The sequence below is a fragment of the Schistocerca americana genome, chromosome 1, assembly GCF_021461395.2.
Source record: "Schistocerca americana isolate TAMUIC-IGC-003095 chromosome 1, iqSchAmer2.1, whole genome shotgun sequence".
Taxonomy (NCBI): domain Eukaryota; kingdom Metazoa; phylum Arthropoda; class Insecta; order Orthoptera; family Acrididae; genus Schistocerca; species Schistocerca americana.
The window spans coordinates 730,569,288-730,591,227 of NC_060119.1; positions in this window are offsets into that span (position 1 = coordinate 730,569,288).

The window sequence follows — 21,940 nt, forward strand, 5'->3', positions numbered from 1 at the left end:
CATTCCCTCAAAATTACTGATATTCTTCAGGTAACATAGAATGACAAATCTGTTCCACCTGGTAAGTGGGGAGCTAAAGAAGAAATTTAATAATCCCGATTTCAAAAAAGACAGGTACTGTTACGTGTGATTATTACTGCACCATCAGTTTAACAAGTCACAGATGCAAAACAATAACAGGAATTATACATAAAAGGGCAGAACAATGAATAGAATCTGTTTATTTCTTCTGCTTGCCATCCAGTTTTTTTGTCTTCAACTGCTGTAAAAACAAAAACTTGTAAACTGATCCTATGATTCCATTGTTAATTTGTAGAATTTTCTTTTATATGTGTTCATTGTACGTTATTTTAGTATTGTTATAATTGATTTTCAGGCTTGCTTTCAACTTGCTCTATTAAATTATTCCATTCACTGTTGCCTTAAAGGCAAACAGTAAAATGCCATAAGCAAAATCGAGGTAATTCAGATGATATCCATTAACTTGTATTCCTTCTTATTCTCACTTCAAGAGTTGGAAACTTCTCTAGGATTGTTGAGAATGGTTTTGTTGATATGGAACCTCCTTGCCTCACTCCTCTTTCATTTGTAAATTTCTCACTATTCTGTTGGAAGCTGTAGCATTTATTTATTTATTCGTAAGGTTCACATGCAGTTTAAAAATTACAGGTACACAACATTAGTATATTTATATAGTAAGAATGCAAAACTACTTATAAAACATAATTTCAGTATCTAAGTTCTTAATCCGTACAACAGCTGTATCATCCATCAGCTTTCATGTGGTTGCTCCCACCCAGCTGATAGGAATGCGAAATGTTAATTGTCTGTTACGGAGGCTCATGGTCACAAACCAGAGGATACGTAGCACCCCTTTTGTAAAGAGTGTCTGCGAATCATCCATGCTTAGTGTGAGCTATGTTCAATTTGACCCATCATTTCCTGGCGAGTTCTGTACCAGCAGTGTCACAGTTATACTTTCAGAACCACTCATGCTCTTCAGGAAGCCAATAAGTTAACAGTTCTGACCCCACAGGTGTCTCACCCTGTATTACTGGCATGTAGCTGTTCTGTTTGCCATAATGGTGGGTTTCTTGAATGAAGTCTGCTTTGTTGTAGATTTGGTATGATTTCCTGTATTGGTAATCCCAGGTTCTCCTGCAGCTTGTGGTATTCCATAAGCAAGACCTCACTTCTATGGATTGTGGATGGATACATGTTGCTCAGCAAAGGAATCCAATAAATCAGTATTGGCCAGATTGTCCCAGTTATTAACCACATAATTTGGTTCAACTGGATGTCGATCAAGCATGTATATTCTTCACTATACATACGATGTACCAATCCCTTGTTTCTCAAGAGATGTTAGTACATAAGTAACTGAAACTGAGTAGAGAGCTTTCTCAAAATCTCTGATCCCAGACAGAGTGATAATTCATACTTATTGCTCCTTTCTATAATTTCATTCACAATGGTCCACTATGCTGTATCCATTTTTAAAGCCAGTTTGTTCCAATATCTGTTTAAAATCAGATGTTTTTTCAGTGCAGTTTTCATGAATGCTTTGTGTATTACTGATAATAGGGTAGATGTAAAGTAGATAATTACAGGATTTCTCCGGTTTTGGGATGTTATCTTCTTTCACAAACAATCTGAAAATAATTGTGCCAGTTTCTTTTCTACTTTCTTTCATCCATCTGTAATAGTTTCCTTTGAAATACTGCAATGTTCCAGTGCCTTCCCTTTCTTTATACTTCAAACAGCTTTGTGTGTTCCTTGTGGAATTTTTTCAGGAATGTAATTTTTTATTATTAACTGTCTTTGTTTCTCATGGTAAGTAGTAACTAAAAGTGACATTTTATTGTGAATATGTTTATTAACAGATACTGTAGTTGAGTGAGTGCTGCATTCTCATTTAAGTGGAAACAATTAACTTTTGTATCATACACCTGAAGTGCTAACCTGTACAACTAATTTTTGCAGCTCACAAATAATGAAAATTTGTGTAGTGCAAAGCATGCTAAATGATTTAATTCTGTTTTTAAGTATTTAATCTGTGTTGCAATGCATGATAAGTGTGTATGGTGCTGTAGCATAGTCGTGCAGGGAGTGGTATGTGCAGGTTGTGGAATGGAATTCCTTTGGGGCAACTGTAATGGGGATTTGAATGAGGAGCTCAGTGAGGCTCTCCCATAGAACTATAAGCTCCACAAAAAATACAAGAGAATTCCTGGACAGAAGGCAAAACTTTGTGCCCTTCAGGCTGAATTGGAGTACACAAAATTTGAACTAGATTGTTTGAAGGGGAGGAGAAGATCATGGGTACTGGGTAAAAGTAAGAAGTACTGGGCAAAACGGGAACAGCTCTTCAACTTCTTCATCTACATTTGAGCTCACAATATCTACTGAGTTTGACTTCTGACATGAGGTAGGAGAGGAAAAGCCTCATCCAGCTTTAGGTTACAACAGGAGTCAGCAGTCTTCTAGCAAAGAAACTAAGTAAAGGTCAGTATCAAAAGAGAGCAGAAAAAAATGTCTATTAAGATAGTAGCCATGATGGGTGTAGACCAGATGGTACAAGACAAATTAGGAACAGGGTACCAGTAACAAGTAGTGTGAAGATGTAGGGAATTTGTGTAAAGATTCTGACAAAGAGGATAAGGTCATTGTAGTAGGTGGAGTTGGGAACAACATAGGAAGACAGTATTAGGGATGGCTTGGATGAAATAGGAGTAGCTGCTACACACACAAATGTGAGTTTTGTGGAGGTCGTACTGTGGCCAGCTCTAGTTCCACACTGCTGAGAATCACGTGAAAATGGAAGTGAGCTGAACTCAAACGAAATGAAATGAAATCTCATATAAAAGTGCAGTGCCTATTGCTACAATTGGGAAGTGGGGATATACTAGTCATGGCCTGCACTTGAATAAGTTGAGCTTCTTGCAGAAGATGTAATGGGGACCACTATCACATAAAGCTAGATTCGTGTATTTGCTGGTGGTGGAGCGGTACCTTCATTTGGTTAGAATCAGGATTCAGGCACCCCGTTACAAAAGAAGTTAAAATAATAGGAGAGCCTCACAAAATGCTTAAGAATTCCCAGAAAAGTAAGTTTAGCTTATTTCATCAGAATATTAGAGGACTGAGCAATAAGGTAAAAGAGCATCTTGCCTGCTTGGAAATTTTAGAGGGCTCTGCAGAGATTGACATCCTGTGCCTATTCAAGCACCACACAGCCACAGGTTAGAAAAGTTAAATATAAAAGATTACACTTGAGCATCTTACCCACGTAGAACTAATATCGGAAAAGGAGGAGTAGCTACACATGTTAAGACAGAACATAAGTTCAAAAACATCTAGCACATATTCCAGGAACACCAGTTTCATAATACCCACTTCACACACAATATTCTAAGACCCAAGGATAGGAAGAACCTTGTAGATTTGATATTTAAATTTTTTAAAGGTTTTTGATTCTAAACTGAATATGTTGTAACAGGCAGAATGCAGCAAGTTATTCTGTATGGAGAGCTATCCACTAACTCAGAACTAAACTCAATTGCTCCCTATGATAGCATTGAAACTGTTCACATTATTTATTAGTGATTTATCTGATAATGTTGGTTCTAACTTATATAGATTACAAAGTTCTCTTAAAACACAAGGCAGTAGCAAGTCCAATTTTAAAAAAATCAGCACAGCACAAAGACCAGCAACTAACTACTATCAAAGAGAACTATAAGAGTTATGCCCTGTTTGAAGTGCAAAACTTTAGTAGGCTGTAACAGGACTAATGAGTCACATTGTGTTCAGTCATGCTATGCAAATGTTGTTATATGGAGATGTGATGCAGTGCGATCACATAAGTTTGGTTATAGGTAAATCAAATGATATACTTTGATTTAGGTAGTTCATGAAATAGATAGCTTACACTTGTGTGGCCTATAGAAGAATACTTTTCAAATGTGTGGGATGCTTACAAGGTTGAACGAATAAGTGATATCAAGTGTATGGAACATAAGACAGCTTGAATGATCACAAACTAGTTTCCAGTGAGGGAGAGCTTAATGGGAATTTTAAACATATGCCATACAAAAATGAAGAGCTTGTATAATGAAGAAAAAGAAATTGAAAATTGTCTAACAGAAAATAAATAAAAATTGAGGCACAACAAGGTTTACTTTCTTCCTTTCATTTTGAGAAAGATGACATCATGTAATTATTAGACATCAACTTTAAGAATGCCTAACTAAAAGTAAACAATCAAATATGGATACTTAGGCAGACACTTCAAGTACCATTGACAGTCAGGTTGCTATGGTGTAACCAGCAAAGATTTAAAAAAAAAGTAATTGAACTGGCAAAAAACAATAGATGTTCTGGTTTCAGAAATTGTATACTGTTCTGACTTAACAGAACCTCTCTATACCATTTTCTATTGTCTTTCTCCTTTCATCCAGTGTCCTCAGCAACTGACTCATGTAGTAGAAGTGTCTATTCATGACATTCAAGTTAAGGTTTTTTAAAAAAAAGTAGCCTATAATAGAATACATAAACAGTTTTCCAAATAGTTTGATAATAACCCCTCAGTTTGGTTTTTCCAAAGTTTTTTTTTTTTTTTTTTTTTTTTTAGAGAGAGAGAGAGAGAGAGAGAGAGAAAGGCCAAAGTTGGTCAATGAAAAGTTGTTACGTTAATATTTGCTGAGATCATGCCAAGTATTTTTTTATCATGGTACCATTTTTTTACTTCTTTCATGACTGTATTACCTCCATAACAGAAAACAAACATTTCTATTAACATACTTGCTTTACACAAGTAACAATAAATTCAGAAAGGGAGACATTCAAATATGGCATGCCACTGGACTTTCGCACTTGGCCTGTTCCATTGTGTATATGGTTTCTGACACAACAAAGTCATTCATAACAAGAAATTACAAAAACTATGAGATATACTGATGGTATGAGTAGAATAGTGATAGGGGAGAAGGAAGTTCAACATGTCATCAGTATGAGGTAATTAGAGATGGAACAGCACTATAGTCTGATAAAAATTACTTGTTAACTGACACCTAATATCCTAGAAATAGTCTCAATGTTTCTCAAGAATTGTCCACTATTGCAAACAGATCACTATAATATTTGGAACAATTTGATCTGCCACAAATTACAACAGTCAACAATTTGTACATCGTTCATGAGTAGCTGATTCCTGTTTGACTGAACTTCGACCTAATGGAAGGTGACAGCTGTGGTAGCAATACTGTAGTGGTACATGACAGGTGTCAACTAGAAACTGCTTTTAATCAAAGTGTAACTCGGTTGGATACACATGGTACACATTAATAATCATTTGCATTCTTGTTTAAGGAATCTTTCTCGAATTTGCAAGAAATGATGGTGGATGAGGATTTTAATCCTACTTTTTCTCTATATGAGTCAAGTATAAGTCTCATTAACACTGTATTAAACTGCTGTATTTCAATTTTGCTTCCTGTTTGCTCATGGACTCCACTCCAAGATGGAGATTCATAGTGACAGCAATTTCTTTTTTTTTTTTTTTTTTTAATGAAAGACAGCTGTTGTAAGGGTCCTCTTTGTTATGAAAAGAATGGAATCCTTTTTTATCCAATCATGACTAAAGAAGAGACTGAACACACTGGCTGCACCAGCAATAAAACATGGCAATAGTAGGAGATACCTCAAAAATGTGGTTAGTGATTCAGTAAGTCCCAAAAAAAGTTTTTAATAATAAATATGAGGAGAAGACAAAGAATTTTTTTGGGCCCAAGAACACAAAAGATCTTTTCTTTCATTCACACGTCAAGAAAAGTCAAATTGTACTATAAATGGCACAAGCAGCCTTTGTGGATTAGTTCTTTAAAGCATACTGAACACTAGTTACAAATAAGACAAATCTATGTATTTATATCTAGATCACTTCATATTTCATTACCCACCCACCCCCCCTCCCAATATCTCTCTCTCTCTCTCTCTCTCGTGTGGTATCAATCATTAACGTGACCACCACTTGTGTTCACTGTCAACATGCAATAACCACTCATAGACAGCAGGTGGCAGCGCTAGCAGGGGAGGGTATATACAGTGTATCAGTGGGATGTGGAAAAAGGTGCAGTCATTATCATAGAGCAGAAAGAGAGTGATTTATCTGACATCCAATGATGCACGATTATTGGCTTTCAGGCCAAGGGCGGAAGCATTTCTGAAACATCTGAGTTTGTAAATTGTTTATGTGCTTTCTCACATAATGTGTACTGTGTATGACAAAATGCTGACTGAAACTGATGCTAAGGTAACTGGGGTGCACCAGAGGCCATAGACGACAGGGGTGAACGACAGCTGCAGAGATCGGTCTACCAGCAGCGTCTCCTCAATAACCATTCAGTGAATGTTGTTCTGTACGGGTCTGCAGCAGGTGCCTGGTTCATGCAGTCATGTTGACTGATGTTCATCAGCAACAGTTGACCTTTCCAGATGAATCATGCAGTCTAAAATTAAACACCTTGCAACAGTCATCAGAATAGTCCAGGCCAGAGGTGGGAGCATTATGATCTGTAAAATGTTTTTTTTGCATTCTGTCATTGATCCTGTCATTCTGGAAGATACTACTGATCAACACAAACATGCACCTATCTTTGTGACCATGTCCATTCCTATATGCAGTTTTTCCCCTAGGAACAATGGCATCTACCAGGACAATATAGCATGTCACACTGCTCTCAGACTATGTGCGTGGTTCTGTGGTTGGAAGAACACCAGGATGAGTTTACTGTACTTCCCTGGCCATCAAACTCCCTGTATTTAAACCCAATTGACAATTTGTGGTACCATCTTGATCAGGCTGTCCTTGCTGTGGATCCTCAACTGAGAAATGCAGCTATGGATTATGCTAGGCAGCTCAGAGCATCCCAGCAGGGCACCACAGCAGTTACACGGATCTATGATATATTTTCTGTGTTTGTGTCCAGCAGCACTACTACAGTCATGGTATTTTAGAATCTACATATCTGCTGGTTACTATGGCTGTCAGTTTCTGCCTACAGCTCAGAAACAATCAAGATTCTAACAGAGATACATGGACATTTCAATGCATTTGCATATCCAGAAGTGCCATCAGTTTTTATTATTCTCTTTACTCATCATGTGACATGCTTAACTCCTCCAATGACAGCTGATACTGGTCTCTGTAAAGTTACATAAATGCTTAGTATCAGGCAGCAGCAGCTAAATAGTGTAAGAGTAAGGACAGTTGTTGTTGTTGTTTCTCAAAGTAGCGGCTGCTTTTATGAAGACAGTCTGAAAATAATTCCCAAATTATCAGTAAGAATAGGTTAGACCACTAATGATTTCTTGTTGGGATAATTTATAGAAGGAGCCTACAGCAAATGCTTCTGCCAGTCAATGTGTAACTCAACTCATTTCACACATCTTCATGGGTGGGGTTTGAGGAACATGATGTGTGAATTAATGCTTCATTCTTGACAGCTGTGTCATGTATGGCAACTATTCACAGATTCGTTTTTTTTTTTTTTTTTTTTTTTTTTTTTTTTTTTTTTTTTTTTTTTTTTTTTTTTTTTTTTTTCTGTCCTTCAAGAAGCGTAACACGAAATTATGTTTCTTTGCAAACTGTACACATCTATGATAGACTCGGATATAAAGTTTGTTTTATATTTTAAGTTTGTAGCGGTAGAAAATGTGAATCAGGTATTCAGCTGATCATGTCATATTAGTGGTCCAAACGAGTCCATGTCTGATAGTGGGTCAGAAATAAATTTGTGGAGTGATGACTATTCAATAATAATGTACAAAGTGTTCATCACATATAACTATGTGAAATTTAATTCCCTTGTAAACTCTGTATGATTGGTGACTAGTATTTATAATTTCAAGGTACATGGCTGATAAAAATCGTGATATCAAAACATTTATGGGATAGTGACCTTATTCATGGTATATAAATTCATATGTGTGTATGGCTCATTGATTTTTTATACTAACCTATATGTACTGTGCTGTTAGTGACGGTAAGTTACTTTCATGGACATTGATCTCTGTTTCACTCAGGCTTGCATTCCAACTTCAGTCCACGTAAGACCAACAATATCTCCATTTCAAAAGCTGAAGCATATTGCACATTAAACATTCCCTTCTGTACAGCTGAGGTATTCATAGTAAATCTACCTGCTCTTAACAGTAAAGCCCTCAACATCTTTACCAGTCACTTCTAACTTGTTAGTTAGTTATATGTTACATAGCTTGTATCAAAATCATGTGGAACAGGTAAGTTTATAGGATAAGTGTATATGACACGATTTTAGTTTACATTTAAAACTTGTTTTGCTATCTGTCATGCATTTCATGGTATTGAGCAAATGACCAAATTTTTGTTGCTGCATATTGAACTCCATTGTGAGCCACTGACAGCTTTAATAATGGGTGATAAACTTCATTTTTCCTAGGCATTGTAGGCATTTACTTTGCTATTCTTGTCTTAATGTGATGGATAATGTATGATGAACTTCATTAGTAAATATATTTATTGTGATGGTGCAGTTAGAATGCGTAACTCCTAGAAGAGGTGCCTTCCTGACAATTGTGGAGGAACACCACACATGTTATTCTCACAGTTCACTTACGTGCAACCAGTACTTTCTTTCTAAAGGATGAGTTACCCCAGCAAATTATTCCACAAAACATTATTGAGTGGAAATATGCATAATATGCCATGAGGTTGATGTGATTGTTTCCAAGACTAGCAATTGTACAAAGAACAAGAGAAGCTGAACTTCATTGTTTGAGCATCTCAGTAGTATGCTTCGTCCACTTGAGGTTTTCATCTGTATGTACACCTAAAAATTTGGAGTATTCTAGGCTGTTTATCGACTCCTGTTCATGTGATATATCAGATTTTGGTATGACTGTTTGTGGAATAAGCTGAATAGAATGTGTTTTCTCAAAATTAAGGGGGCTCCAGTTTCTTAGAATTACTTAATAATTCTTTGAAAAAGTCATTAACAAACTCTTTTGAAGAGGTTTGTTATAACACTAGTATCGTCTGCAATAAGAATCGATTCTGGATGATAGTGGAAGGTCATTCACATAGATAAGGAATATGAGTGGAATCAAAATGGAATCTTGTGGGACCCCCTTGATGCTTTCTCACAATAACTAAACTTTTCTTTCCATCAGCCCTTTCAGAATGCTAAGTGTGATGTGCTAAGTAAGTTTTTATTTTTTTTACTTAAATATGAGACTGATCTTGAGTGGGAAATTTCCTGGCAGAGTAAAACTGTGTGTTGGACTGAGATTCGAATGCAGGACCCTTGCCTTTCTCAGGCAAGATGCTCTACAGACTGAACTACCCAAGCATGACTCGTGACCCATCCTCACAGCTTTGCTTCTGCCAGCACTTCATTTCCTACCTTCCCAACTTCGCAGAAGTTCTTCTGCGAACTTTGCAAGAACTCCTGGAAGAAAACATATTGCAGAGACATGGCTTAGCCACAACAGCCTGGGCGTGTTTCAAGAATTAAATTTTCATTCTGCAGCACAGTGTGCATTGATATGAAATGTCCGGCAGATTAAAAATGATGAATCCTCGACCTTGACACCTCCCCCTATTGCAGGCAAGTGCTCTACCAACTGAGCAATCCAAGCACAAATCACAACCCATTCTCACAGCTTTGGGAAGGTAGAAGATAAGGTAGCTGGCAGAAATGAAGCTGTGAGGATGGGCCATGAGTCGTGCTTTTGTAGCTCAGTTGGTAGAGCACTTGTCTGTGAAAGGCAAAGGTCCTGAGTTTGAGACTTTGTCCAGCACATAGTTTTAATCTGCATCCACTCCACTGCAAAGTGAACATTTCATTCTGTTCTTGAGTACATTGCTTTTTTGAATATTTTGGAAAAAGGTGTCAGTAAGGAAATTGCACTGAAAGACCTAAGTCAAAACAAGGCCTCTGGAGTAGATAACATTCTGTCAGGACTACTGATAACCTTGACAACCTTGATAACCTTGACAAAATTATTCTATCTTGTATGAAAGATGCATGAGGCAGGAGAAATACTGTCAGCCTTCTAGAAAAATGCAAAAATTACAGTTCAAAAGAAAGTAGGCGCTGACAGGTGTGAATATTACTGAACTATCAATTTAATAAGTCGTGGTTGCAAAATACAAACACAAATTCATTACAGAAGAACAGAAAAGCTGGTAGAAGCTGACCTCAGAGAAGTTCAGTAGCAGGAACAAGTGAGGTAATACTGTACCTGTGATAGGTTAAGGAAAGGCATTTGTAGCCTTAGAAAAAGCTGGAATACTCTCTTTGAAAATCAGAAAGCAGCAAGGGTAAAATACAGAGTGCGAAAAGGTATTTACGACTTGTACTGAAATGAGTTGAGTTAAGGGGCATGAATGGGATGCAGTGGTTGCGAAGGGAGTGAGATAGGGTTGTAGACTATCCCTGATATTATTAAATCTGTATTGAGCAACCAATAAAGACAAGCAAAGAAACATTTGGAGTAGGAATTAAAGTTCATGGAGATAAACAAAAACATTGAGGTGTTGCCAACAACATTGTAATTTGGCAGAGACAGCAAAGGCTAGAAAGAGCAATTGAATGGAATGGACAGTATCTTGAAAGGAGTAAATAAGATGAACATCAAGAAAAGAAAAACAAGGATAATGGAAGGCAGTTGAATTAAATCAGATGACACCAAGGGAATTAGATTAGGAAATGAGACAGTAAAAGTAGTAGGTCAGTTTTGCTTTTTGGATAATAAAATAACCGGTGACGGCCAAAGTAGAGAGATTATAAAATGTAGACTGACAATGGCAAGAAAAGCATTTGAAGAAGAGGAATTTGTCATAGAGAAGACCACCACAACAACAACAAAATTGGGTGATAATGAAAGTCCTTGTCACCTTTCATATAAATATGTTTAATATTTGCATATTTTAATGTCTGGAAAAATTATGTTTGCTAGTGATACATTACTTATAGCACTAAGGACATTAATTATTAAGCGAAAAAAACTTTTCAGAATTCCTTTTGAAAATCCAACAACACCCTATGAAGTTTTGTTTTTTTGAACTTTTATAATTCTATCAGTTTCAGTGATGGATGTTGGTGCTGTTTCTAGTTGCTTAACATTTTATTGAGTGACATTTCTGATAGTCTCTTGTTTATTCAAATAAGCCATTTAATCCTATATCTGTTGCTACATTTAGAAAGTGACTGTTAAAAATACTTGAAGCTTTTGAATTATCTCTCACAACAGTGTCATTTAGTTTAATTGTAATGGTGTCTTGTGCACTGAGTGGTTGTTCCGTTTCCCTTTTCACAATATCCCATTTAGTTTTAATCTTATTATCTTCATTATTAATTTGTGTTAGGAGGTGCATTTTTCTAGACATTTTAATGACTTTTCATAAAATATCACAACACTTTTTGTAGAATGCAAATAATGCTGGATCTTGGCTTATTCTGGTCTCTATATAACTTTCCATTTACCTCTTACAATGAATTTGTATATTTATTGATCTACTCAGTCATTCAATGTACATAAGTGTACAACATGACATGGGACAAGTCAAACAATGATGTGAGAATATATATATAGAAATAGAACTGTTTCTCTAGTGTACATCTCACTGAAGATATATTACATATATATTCATAATAATTCCAGAGTAAGAATAAGTTCAAACAATAATGCTGATCGTAATCAAACGGCAAAAGTTTATTTATGGACATTAGGTTATTTCTAATGAAACAGTTTGATTTTGAAACATAATAAAAATATCTAATTTAATTTTTGATAGATAACATTCAAGAAAGTCTTGAATGATGTAAAAGCAATGCTTTGTTAGGAGTGCTCTTAAGGTTTTTTTAATTTTGTTGATTCTTGAATACTTTCTACTTCTTTCAGATGATGGTTGTAGAGTTTGATTACTATACATTTAACACTATCGCTATACAGTTTAGTAGAATGGGGAACTAGTCTTAACAATTTTTTTGACCTAGTGTCATGATGGTGACGGTCCAGATTCCTGTCTAATATACTGGCGTTATGTTTAATAAAACAGAGAAATTCAAATATATATTGGCTAGGGAGAGGCAGTATCTTAGATTTTTTAAAGAGCAATTTACATGTTTCTCTTTGCTTTTTGTACAGGATTATTCTGGGCCCCAAAAAAATTCCATTGCATAGAAAAGAGCATAATAGATGCATTCAATGTGCTGGCATTTAGCTTATCCTTCACTCAATGGAGCATAAAACAAATTTCGCTTAGCATGGAACTGATCATGTCAATGTGGTTTCTCCCTGTGGGTGTATCAGTGATGTCACTCCCTACGAATTTTCTTTCATTGACAAATTCTACATTGCTGCCACTTAGTGTTACTGTTGGAACATGGGGAATAGTCTGGAAGGTTAGGCATGCTGTGTTTTTGAATTTAGGAACACTCCATTTGATACAAACCATTAGACTAATTGGATTGCATTTCTATTAACCGCTGACTGAAGAGATTTGTCTGTATTTACTTTAAAGATATTAATCTCATGAATGAATAGAAACATCTTGCTAGTGGGTAGCGCAGAAGGGAGATCATTTATATAAAGTTGAAATAACAAAGGACCTAGAACAGTGCCCTGTGGCACACTATGTTTTATGACTTGTGTAGTTGAGTGCATACTATTTAGGGTTCCTGATTGATTCATTTCATTTTATTGAACGTACTTTGTTCGGTCTGTAACATAAATGCTGAGCCAGCAATGGGTAGCTCCCCGTATCCCATAAGAATCCAACATTTGCAAAAGCATGTTGTGATTTACTGTGTCAAAACCCTTTGTGAGGTCAAGAAAGACAACTATTCTTGTCAACAAGATGTAGAGTAGTATCAAGAAATTCATACACTGCAACAGTAGTGGTTTAATTTTCCTGGGACCCATACTGAGGATAAGGAAGAACATTATTTTTTCTAATAAATGATTTTAGTCTGGCAGCCACTGCATATTCAAATAAAATACTGAATACAGGCAGCACTGCAACTGGACAGTCGTTGCAAGGATCTTATTTAGATCCCTTTTTATTTACGGATATGACTTTTGCTATTTTAAGTTTTCTTGGGAATACTGCATCTGAAAATGAAGCATTTATTGCATGACACGGTGGCTTACTATCCATGGCTTACTCGGGTTTTTAATGAACTTTTTAGATAAATGTTTAGGAGAGCTACCTTCACATAGTAACACAAATTTACTACGGATTATGATGATTTTCACATTAGCCTCTCTTTCTGTACATATCTCATTCTGTACTACCTCTTTTAACTTGTTCTTAAAATTTTTCAACATTTTCTCATTTATAAGCCTGATTGCTTTGTATGAACATATCTCAGGGCTGTAAGATGCTACATTGTTGATAATAGTTGTCGATATACTGAGGGCGGAAGCGATATTTTTAAAAATATAAATATATCAGATTCCTAATAGTTTTAAAAATATCAACAGTCCTATCCCATACCATGTAGTTCCATTTCTCCCACATTTCGCTTTAAAAATATCGATATGTAGTTGTTGTTGTGTTCTTCAGTCCTGAGACTGGTTTGATGCAGCTCTCCATGCTACTCTATCCTGTGCAAGCTTCTTCATCTCCCAGTACCTACTGCAGCCTACATCCTTTTGAATCTGCTTAGTGTATTCATCTCTTGGTCTCCCTCTACGATTTTTACCCTCCACGCTGCCCTCCAATACTAAACTGGTGATCCCTTGATGTCTCAGAACATGTCCTACCAACCGATCCCTTCTTCTAGTCAATTTGTACCACAAGCTCCTCTTCTCCCCAATTCTATTCAATACCTCCTCATTAGTTATTTGATCTACCCATCTAATCTTCAGCATTCTTCTGTAGCACCACATTTTGAAAGCTTCTATTCTCTTCTTGCCTAAACTATTTATCGTCCACGTTTCACTTCCATACATGGCTACACTCCATACAAATACTTTAAGAAACGACTTCCTGACATTTAAATCTGTACTCGATGTTAACAAATTTTTCTTCTTCAGAAACGCTTTCCTTGCCATTGACAGTCTACATTTTATATCCTCTCTACTTCGACCATCATCAGTTATTTTGCTCCCCAAGTAGCAAAACTCCTTTACTACTTGAAGTGCCTCATTTCCTAATCTAATTCCCTCTGCATCACCCGACTTAATTCGACTACATTCCAGTATCCTCGTTTTGCTTTTGTTGATGTTCATCTTATACCCTCCTTTCAAGACACTGTCCATTCCGTTCAACTGCTCTTCCAAGTCCGTTCCTGTCTCTGACAGAATTACAATGTCATCGGTGAACCTCAAAGTTTTTATTTCTTCTCCATGGATTTTAATACCTACTCCGAACTTTTCCTCTGTTTCCTTTATTGCTTGCTCAATATACAGGTTGAATAACATCGGGGATAGGCTACAACCCTGTCTTACTCCCTTCCCAACCACTGCTTCCCTTTCATACCCTTCGACTCGTATGACTGCCATCTGCTTTCTGTACAAATTGTAAGTAGCCTTTCGCTCCCAGTATTTTACCCCTGCCACCTTCAGAATTTGAAAGAGAGTATTCCAATCAACATTGTCAAAAGCTTTCTCTAAGTCTACAAATGCTAGAAACGTAGGTTTGCCTTTCCTGAATCTTTCTTCTAAGATAAGTCGTAGGGTCAGTGTTGCCTCATGTGTTCCAACATTTCTACGGAATCCAAACTGATCTTCCTTGAGGTCGGCTTCTATCAGTTTTTCCATTCATCTGTAAAGAATTCGCGTTAGTATATTGCAGCTGTGACTTATTAAACTGTTAGTTCGGTAATTTTCACATCTGTCAACACCTGCTTTCTTTGGGATTGGAATTATTATATTCTTCTTGAAGTCTGAGGGTATTTCGCCTGACTCATACATCTTGCTCACCAGATGGTAGAGTTTTGTCAGGACTGGCTCTCCCAAGGCTGTCAGTAGTTCTAATGGAATGTTGTCTACTCCAGGGGCCTTGTTTCGACTCAAGTATTTCAGTGCTCTGTCAAACTCTTCACGCAATATCATATCTCCCATTTCATCTTCATCTACATCCTCTTCCATTTCCATAATATTGTCCTCAAGTACATCGTCCTTGTATAGACCCTCTATATACTCCTTCCACCTTTCTGCTTTCCCTGCTTTGCTTAGAACTGGGTTTCCATCAAAGCTCTTGATATTCATACAAGTGCTTCTCCTTTCTCCAAAGGTCTCTTTAATTTTCCTGTAGGCAGTATCTATCTTACCCCTAGTGAGATAAGGCTCTACATCCTTACATTTGTCCTCTAGCCATGCCTGCTTAGCCTTTTTGCACTTCCTGTCGATCTCATTTTTGAGATGTTTGTATTCCTTTTTGCCTGCTTCATTTACTGCAGCCGACTGCGGTGGCCTGCGGTTCTAGGCGCTCCAGTCTGGAGCCGCGCTGTTGCTACGGTCGCAGGTTCGAATCCTGCCTCGGGCATGGGTGTATGTGACGTCCTTAGGTTAGTTAGGTTTAAGTAGTTCTAAGTTCTAGGGGACTGATGACCACAGCAGTTGAGTCCCATAGTGCTCAGAGCCATTTCATTTACTGCATTTTTATATTTTCTCCTTTCGTCAATTAAATTCAATATTTCTTCTGTTTCCCAAGGGTTTCTACTTGCCCTCGTCTTTTTAACTATTTGATCCTCTGCTGCCTTTGCTATTGCATCCCTCAAAGCTACCTATTCTTCTTCTACAGTATTTCTTTCCCCCATTCCTGTCAATTGTTCCCTTATGCTCTCCCTGAAACTCTGTACAACCTCTGGTTTAGTCAGTTTATCCAGGTCCCATCTCCTTAAATTCCCACCTTTTTGCAGTTTCTTCAGTTTTAATCTACAGCTCATAACCAATAGATTGTGGTCAGAGTCCACGTCTGCCCCTGGAAATGTCTTACAATTTAAAACCTGGTTCCTAAATATCTGTCTTACCATTATATAATCTATCTGATACCTTTTAGTATCTCCAGGGTTCTTCCATGTATACAACCTTCTTTCATGATTCTTGAACCAAGTGTTAGCTATGATTAAGTTATGTTCTGCGCAAAATTCTACCAGGCGGCTTCCTCTTTCATTTCTTAGCCCCAATTCATATTCACCTACTATGTTTCCTTCTCTCCCTTTTCCTACTCCCGAATTCCAGTTACCCATGACTATTAAATTTTCGTCTCCCTTCACTACCTGAGTAATTTCTTTTATCTCATCATACATTTCATCAATTTCTTCGTCATCTGCGGAGCTAGTTGGCATATAAACTTGTACTACTGTAGTAGGCGTGGGCTTCATGTCTATCTTGGCCACAGTAATGCGTTCACTATGCTGTTTGTAGTAGCTTACCCGTACTCCTATTTTTTTTATTCATTATTAAACCTACTCCTGCATTACCCCTATTTGATTTTGTATTTATAACCCTGTATTCACCTGACCAAAAGTCTTGTTCCTCCAGCCACTGAACTTCACTAATTCCCACCATATCTAACTTTAACCTATCAATTTCCCTTTTAAATTTTCTAACCTACCTGCCAAATTAAGGGATCTGACATTACACGCTCCGATCCGTAGAACGCCAGTTTTCTTTCTCCTGATAAAAACGTCCTCTTGAGTAGTCCCCGCCCGGAGATCCGAATGAGCGACCATTTTACCTCCGGAATATTTTACTCAAGAGGACGCCATCACCATTTAATCATACAGTAAAGCTGCATGCCCTCGGGAAAAATTACGGCTGTAGTTTCCCCTTGCTTTCAGCCGTTCGCAGTACCAGAACAGCAAGGCCATTTTGGTTAGTGTTACAAGGCCAGATCAGTCAATCATCCAGGCTGTTGCCCCTGCAACTACTGAAAAGGCTGCTGCCCCTCTTCAATAACCACACGTTTGTCTGGCCTCTGAACAGACACCCCTCCATTGTGGTTGCACCTACGGTACGGCTATCTGTATCGTTGAGGCAAGGTCCTTGGTTCATGGGGGGGGGGAAATATCGATATATCGAATTCCTAATAGTTTTAAAAATATCAGCAGTTCTATCCCATACCTCATGGTTCCATTTCTCCCACGTTTCTGTGCGTTTTAAGGTATTCGTGCACCTTTTTTGCGTATTTTTACGTATCTGTGCCATTTTTGCGTATGTGTGCGTGTCTCTGTGTGTCTTTACGTATTTTTACGTGTCTTTCCTCTTGTCCAGCTAGTCTCTCAACCATCTACACCTGTTTAGCCAATTTCTGCGTCATTCCCGTTTCCTTCATACCATTCCTGCCACAATGTATCCCTCCTCCATCTTTCTGCAGCAGTTCATAAACGTATCCCATTCCCCAGCTGAAGCCTAGTCCCACATCACATTTCTCAAATGCCACCTGAACCAAGGAAACCCCCCCCCCCCCCCTCAGATGGCCTAACTATAAAGATTTCTTTCTCCGGATCCCACACCTCCTTTCAAAATGACCTCCACTTTTTCAGATTCTACCAGTCCCTGGCCCTCATACACCTGGTACTACAGAAATGCATGTCCATGGTACAGGCATCCCAGAACTACCTCTGCTCTTTCTGCAAGATACTACGCCCAACCATTTGTTACAGATATGGAGTAACTTATTCATGGAGAACTGTGGGTTCATTGTCATACCTAAATATATAGTAGGCTGCTAAGACATTATGTTACAACTTTTAGGAAACCTAATTGGTACGATGCTTCTAAGACTGAAAAGTGCCCTCAGATTGTAATAAATGAATTAACATACAAAAAATGTTCCTAAGTATAACATATAAACAATAATAGTGAATTTAAATTTAATATCATTATAAAACTTCAAAAGACCTTTAAAACGATTTTTAAAACATTTAAATTTTTTATTGTATCTTTTCTTCTCTCTCTTTGATAAGTGTATAGGGAGCTCCTCCTCTCAGGCTGTATGCAGCTCTACGCTGATGTTGCTTGTGCCATGTCCAATACTGCCATTAGTATGCTGAGAGCTGCGACAGCTGGTATTGGTAGCGTGTTGCTCCAACGTAGTTTGAATTGCACGCCAAAAAGAAGACAACCAATCAGAGACTGTGCTCGACATCTATTGAGCAGCCCAGAGAGCATCCCAGAGTGCCCCAGAGAGCATCCCAGAGTGCCCCAGAGAGCTAAAACACCAAGAAGAAGTGCTTCTCGGCTTTTGGCAAGATCAATGTATAGTTTTTGTGGCCCTTAAAAGGGCCGTTTGTTGAGAACTGCTTTCAATGATTATAGATGGTACAATCACCAACAATGCGACAATCTTCCAAAGAAGAAGGACCACTAGCCTTCACCCATAAGTGAATACTACAATCGGAATTTATCTTAAAACGTTTACGACAAGATAAAGACAAACTCCCGTGCGGTAAAAGGTAGGAACCCTCACTAGCAATAATAATCTCAGAAACAGGTATAGTACGGTAAGCCAAGATTTCACGAGTTTCAAAGGATTCCAAACTGGCTCTCCCTGCATTGTTACAAGCAACGAAAGCAACTGTTATCCATCCGTTACCCAAACTGGATCAAAGCTTCCTCTATGACTATCATCTTTGGCTATTGTTGGACGTAGAATTTTTCTCCGTCTATTATTTTACTTGTCTGTTTGTTGCTGGAAAACTCACTTCCGGCAATGTTATTCTTATGGATATGAGACTGATGATAAGCAATAACTCTAGAAAACTAACTTCCAGTATTTAATGAGCGTTGATAAGGACTTCCGCTGCAGCTTTAGCTCTTGTCCTTTAAATTAGCACTTAGAGAATGTTTTTCAGCACAACACAGGCCCTAGTATTACTAGTGCCTGTGTTGCTGAATATTTCTTTTTAGGTTATTTTTTATTTATTAGGGTGATTTATTATTACCTCAATAGATTAAAAACCTCAAAGTCCTGCTCAGACGCACAGCCGAAGGCCATCCTAGTCTTAGAAAATTTTCTCCGTCTATTATTTTACTTGTCTGTTTGTTGCGTGAAAACTCACTTCCGGTTGCGCAATACCACTGATAAGGACTTCCGGTGCAGCTTTAGCTGCTTGTTCTTAAAATAGATCTTATGTAATCCCCCCTTTCTGCGCAACACAGACTATCCCATTTTAGAAATACTGCTTAATGATCAAAGGGATTTTATGCATAGGAATTATTATGAAATTTTTAAAGGCATGTTTTAGCCGTTCTTATTGATGAGACATCAGCTGTGGAGGTCCTCAGCATACTGAGGTGTGAATTGAACACGACGGAGGAAATTTCAGTGTGGCACTGTGTGCTGCCTGGCGCAGGGGAAGCTTCCTCTGTGACTATCATCTATAAAAAATGAGAATACCCATTTCTTAATTTTTAAAAAAATTGTTTTAAATTTCTTATACATCTTTAGTTTAAATTCATCATCATTTTTCATGTCTCACACTTGAGAACATTCTAGAGATGGAGGGCATTTTTCAGTGCTGCTCAAGTTAGTTTCCTTAAAAATTGTAATTTATAATCTTAGCAGCTGAGAATATATTTAATTAAGACAGTGAACTTGCAGTTCTGTATCGACAAGTCACTTCATGTGTTAACAAATGGTGTGTTACACCACTTCTGCATTGTAACTCTGAAATGCTCTAAATATATGCCATGAGTCAATTGTAGATTAATTTTTGTGTAACTGATCTGAAGATAGGCATCTGGCCTGAAACTGATTATCTGAAAATGAAGAAAAGTGATCTGCCGATTGGAATTGGACATTTTTGTTTAAATTAATTTTACCTTTTTGGAAGCTGTTACACATAAATTTTACATAAAAAATGGCGTAGCATGAAGGAATTACCCAAATAGGACAGAAATTGGTAGATGTGACGCACATCTATAGACAAACAAAAACAAGCTATTCCAATTTCAGGAAAGGTTGGGTGATTTATTCAAGAGGAACAGCTTCACAGATTGATCAAGTCAATAACACATTGGTCCGCCTCTGGTCCTTATGCAAGCAGTTATTGGTCTTGGCAATGTTTGATAGAGTTGTTGAATGTCCTCCTGACGTATATTGTGCCAAATTATGTCCAATTGGTGCATTAAATTGTCAAAATCTCAAGATATTTAGAGAACTATGCCCATAATGCTCCAAACGTTCTTAACTGAGGATAGATCCAGTGACCTTGTTGGCGAAGTTAGGGTTTGGCAAGCACAAAGACAAGCTCTCACTGTGTACAGGCAGGCATTATTTTGCTGAAATGTATGCCCAGGATAGCTTGTCATTGAGGGCAACAAAACGATTCATATAATATCGTCGACATTACACAGTGCTATAAGGGTGCCACAAATGGCAACCAAAGGGGTCCTGCTATGAAAATAAATGGCAGCCCAGATTATCATTCCTGTTTGTTGGACCATATGGCGGGTGATGTTCAAGTCAATATCCCACTGCTGTCCAGGACACCTCCAGACATACCTTCACTTTGTCATCGGGACTCCAGTTTGAGGTGGGCTCATTCACTGAAGAGAATTCTACTCCAGTCAACGAGATTCCAGGGCAAGGACATGTTCTGAGATGCCCCTGACAGTGACAGGAAACCAACCTGACTGTCACCCACCATACGGCCCGACAACCAGAAGCCCTTTGGTTATCGTCTGAGTAGGCTTACAGAACAGCGGTATGTCAACGAGATTCTATGCTCCGTTTTGTTGCCCTACACAGAAAACCATCCTGGGCATTCATTTCAGCAAGATAATGCCCACCTGCACACAGGATGAGCTTGTCTTAGTGCTTGTCAAACCCTACCCTGCTCAGCAAGATAACCAGATCTCTCCCCAGCTGAGAACCTTCGGAGTGTCATAGGCAGGGCCTTCAACCTCCAACTAGAATCTGACGATCTAACATGCCAACTGGACAGAATGTGGCACGATATCCCTCAGGAGGCTATCCAACAAATCCATCAATCAATGGCAAACTGAATAACTGCTTGCATAAGGGCCAGAGGTGATCCAGCATGTTATTGACTTGCTCAATTTGTGAAACTCTTTCTGTAGAATAAATCGTCCACCTTTTCTGAAATTGTTTTCTTTTTTCTGTACATGTACATCATATCTACCAGTTTCCATTCCATTTGGATAATTCCTTTGTGGTGCACAATTTTCTTTTTTTGTCCTGTGTATTGTGGTCCTGTCCTGTTCTAATTTCTCTCTGTACTGTCTGTCTCTAACCTGATACTAACCTATAAAATGTGCCCCTCTAGCTCAATTAATAATAGGGATTTTGCCTTGTGTGCGAGTGGCCATCTTACACTTTCTGCTAGACGCTCAGGCAATCTCTCCATCCCCATCCTATCCAGATGCAGGTCATTATCGGAGTATTCCCATTTCCCAACTGCAGCATTAGGTACAGCACAGATATGAGACACTGTTTCAGTAAAAAATAATAATAATAATAATAATAATCTACATAGCTCTTTGTTTACATGGCTCAGAGAGAGAGAGAGAGAGAGAGAGAGAGAGAGAGAGAGAGAGAGAGAGAGAGAGGGGGGGGGGGGAGGAGAGGGGGGGGGGGAGCTTTATTCTTCTGCAGATCTGCAGATTCCCTACTGTTGCTTATCCACTAACAAATCTAGCAGGCATTTGGAGACTCTTCATTCGTCCCTTCAATTAGCATATACCCTGCTCCTTCAAGCCTTCATTGTTGTGGTAGATTACTCTGCCATGATTTTCTCAGGTCAGATCACCACTTTCTGATATCCTTCTCACACCACGCATTGTTTCCCATCCAATTATTTTTTTTTAATTTGTTTGGTGTTGGGTCCTGGACTGTATAGTCAAAATATAGCAGTCTCTCTCTCTCTCTCTCTCTCTCTCTCTCTCTCTCTCTTTCTTTCCTTGCTAGCGAAATTAC